Source organism: Zea mays, chromosome 4 (genome assembly GCF_902167145.1).
Source record: "Zea mays cultivar B73 chromosome 4, Zm-B73-REFERENCE-NAM-5.0, whole genome shotgun sequence".
NCBI lineage: Eukaryota > Viridiplantae > Streptophyta > Magnoliopsida > Poales > Poaceae > Zea > Zea mays.
The window spans coordinates 203,376,764-203,380,166 of record NC_050099.1 but is presented as its reverse complement, the minus strand read 5'-3'; the positions used below and the strand labels follow the sequence as shown (position 1 = coordinate 203,380,166).

Below are 3,403 nucleotides of genomic sequence, written 5' to 3'. Positions count from 1 at the left end.
GATGTTAGTGACTAAAAATTAATTAAAACAAGTAAACATTGATCGCTAAATTGCGTGGTGATTTATTTCTTTTTAATATTGCCTGTATGTTTATTTCATGGTTTGTTTATGTGCGAGAACACTTGATATGTGATGGTTTTCTAAAAGGGTACACTACATGGACCTTACATGGAGAAGCTTCATCCTCTTTTATGAATCATGGTAACAATGATGATGAGTTTAGCGAGCATCCTACAAAAGATGATGCAATATCTGAGTTGTTGTAACACTATAAAAGCCATCAACTAAAAATAATGAATTTAGTTATCACGATAAATAGGGTAATAAATTTTTATTCAAATGTTTATTATTTATTTGCATTCGTAATAATTTATTCAAATGTTTATTATTTATTTGGTAATTTTTTATGAATTTTTGAGTAATTTAAAAATGCATTTCGAAATAAAAAAAAGAAAACCCTCCCTAACCCTAAGGCCCACTAGGGGCCCATCTACCTAACCATAGCAGCCATGCGCTCCCTGGCTTCTCTCCCAGCCGCAGCCGCCGCCGCCTCTACCTCTCCCTTCCCTCTTCTCTCTCCCCTCACCTCTCTCCTCCCTTCCCTCGCCTCGCTCCTCTCTGTCCCGACCGAGCAGCAGCGGCCGAGCCGCCCTCCCCCGACGCGCGCAGGCGGACCGACGCCGGCCACCTGGCCAGGCCCTGTGGAGCCGCAGCCACGCGCGCCCCGGCCGAGCCCTGACGCCCTGCTCCAGCTCGTTGAATCCTCTCTGCTCACCCATGGGGCTCGGCCGTCACTTCCTTGGCTGCGTCCCCACTCTGCTCTAGTTCTGCGCCGCACCCTGCTCGGCTTCTCCGGTGCCGGCCGCCGCTCCCAGCGCCAGCACCTGCTACGCCTCCGCACCGACGAGCGCATCTTCGCCTTGATCCTTGGCGCGACGCCGTCGTTGGCTAGTTTGGTGGCGCCGGAGAAGGCACCCTTAACGGTGCACGTCATCTCGACGTCGTGTTCTGGGTTCCTCGTGGAGCGGCCGAGGCTCGGGCCAGTGGCATATGATGCCGAACCGCAGGCCAACCCAGAGGCGGATATGGGATGGGAAATGGCTCTCGCCGTCCATGATGTCGTCGTCTTCTTCTGCTTCTTCCCCGTCCTTATCGCCGCCGTCATTACTACGGAACGTGAGCCGCGCGACGCGTACCCGGACGTTGTCGACACGCACGGAGACGGTTACAAACCTCCTGTCACGCACGCGCACCGCGTACTCCAGCTATGTCACGGCCTCTAGCTGCTGGTGCACGCCGCAGCGCCGGCTCCTCGGGCACCTCGTGCGGCGACACGGCGATGGACGTGGACGCGGGGCCCGTGACGCATGGCATGGCAAGTACAGGCGCGTAGCCTTTCAGGATCCAGAGGTCATGCACCTCGGTGGCATACGACAGGCACGCGGCGGGGAGCGCGCGACGGCGACGCGGTGCTTCCAGTTTGGCCGCCGACCCGGCAGGAGCCTCTATCTCCCGCAGTAAGCACCACTTGGCGAGCATGTACCCGAGCGAGCGCATGAACCGGTCCTCGACGTCCGGGCCGACGGAGTGCAGGAACACGGCGAGCGCTGGCCGGCACTCGCTGAGGCCGCGCTCAACCTTCGATCCAAGGTCTCGGAAGAAGAGGTACCCAGCGTCTGTCGGGGCGTCAGTTGCACATAGCCAGAAGAGCCACAAAAGAAGAGCGAGCATGCAGTTTCACGTAATAATTTTAGATAGTTAAATTATTGAGCCTGCAGTTTCCCGTAACACTTATTGCAATTATCACTTGTCTTGCAGACAGGCAATTGAAAAAGAGAAGTGACGACATCACAACCCCTACACGCTTGTGCCTTAAAACAAGAGGATACAAGAAGTTGGAGTGCTTTTGTGAAGGCTTTTGCGAATCACTTGAAGTGTTAGTACTTTTGTGAATGATTTTATAAAGTGTTTGCAAATATGTGCAAAACATAATAACATGTGTAGGTTTTGTGAATGATTTTGTTGTGGTGCTTGTTGATGGTTTATGTGATGTGGATCTATCATTGTGCAATACTAATGAAATTTGTATATCTATGTGATTATGTGTATAAAAATTGGTGATTTGTGATGCTTTTGTATATATAACAGTTGTTGAATGCTAATTAATGGTATATTATCATTATTAACGACTATAACTAGGGGCAACTTTCTGTTGGTTGCTAAATGTATAGTATAACGACTCATGATTGGTTGCTCAATCTATAGTACAACAACCCACGGTTGGTCGCTAAATATACAATATTAGCAACGGACGGTCGGTCACTAAAAAGATGTCGGTCGCTAAAGCCTTTAGCGATGGCACTTATTGAAAGGGAAATGTGCTATTGGGCCATTTCTAAGTGTTTTGGTGATTTAGTATCCAACACAAGTGCCTAAGTGTCAAATGGTGGACGAAGTACAAATCAAGTATAAAGGTATGTTTCTTAGACTTAGTACATTGTTTTAGAGACTAATGTATTGTGTCTAAGTGCTGGAAACAGGAGAAATCGAATTGGAGAAGAGATGGCCTTGTTTAGCCAAAGCCAGCTCTGTCTGGGTGCACCGGACTGTCCAGTGGTGCACCGGACAGTGTCCGGTGCGCCAGGCTGGCTCAGGCGAACTTGCTGCTCTCGGGAAGAAATAAACAGAGTACGGCTATAATTCACCGGACTTTCCGGTGTGCACCGGACTGTCCGGTGTGCACCGGACAGTGTCCGGTGAGCCAACGGTCGCCGGGCCAACGGTCGGCCGCTTAATCCGGGCGCGACGCGTGGTCGAGCCAACGGCTAGAAGGGGGCACCGGACTGTCCGGTGTGCACCGGACAGTGTCCGGTGCGCCAACGGCTCCAAGGCTGCCAACGGTCGGCTTCGCCAAACAAGGAAGGAAATACGCACCGGACAGTGTCCGGTGGTGCACCGGACTGTCCGGTGCGCCAAGCGACAGAAGGCAAGAATTGCCTTCCTGGATTGTTTTCAACGGCTCCTAGCTGCCTTGGGGCTATAAAAGGGACCCCTAGGCGCATGGAGGAGAGAAACCAAGCATTCCTTGAGCACTCTTGATCACTCACACTCCATTCTTGCGCACTTGTTCGACATTCTAGTGATTTGAGCTCCGTTCTAGTGTGCTAGTCTTTTGAGCTTAAGTCTGGGTCATGTGTGTGCGTATTTGTTGTGATCTTTGTGTCTTGTGTGAGTTGCTAATCCCTCCCTTACTCTGTGCTTCTTTGTGAACATCTTTGTAAGGGCGAGAGACTCCAAGTTGTGGAGATTCCTCGCGAACAGGATATAGAAAAGAAAAGCAAACATCGTGGTATTCAAGTGGGTCTTTGGACCGCTTGAGAGGGGTTGATTGCAACCCTCGTCC

At 50.9% G+C, this 3,403-nt stretch overlaps 1 pseudogene; it reads right to left on the bottom strand.

Annotated features, from left to right (window-relative positions):
* Window positions 1–219: 219 nt before the first annotated feature.
* On the bottom strand, window positions 220–1,557 carry LOC109945911 (uncharacterized; annotated as a pseudogene).
* Window positions 1,558–3,403: the final 1,846 nt, after the last annotated feature.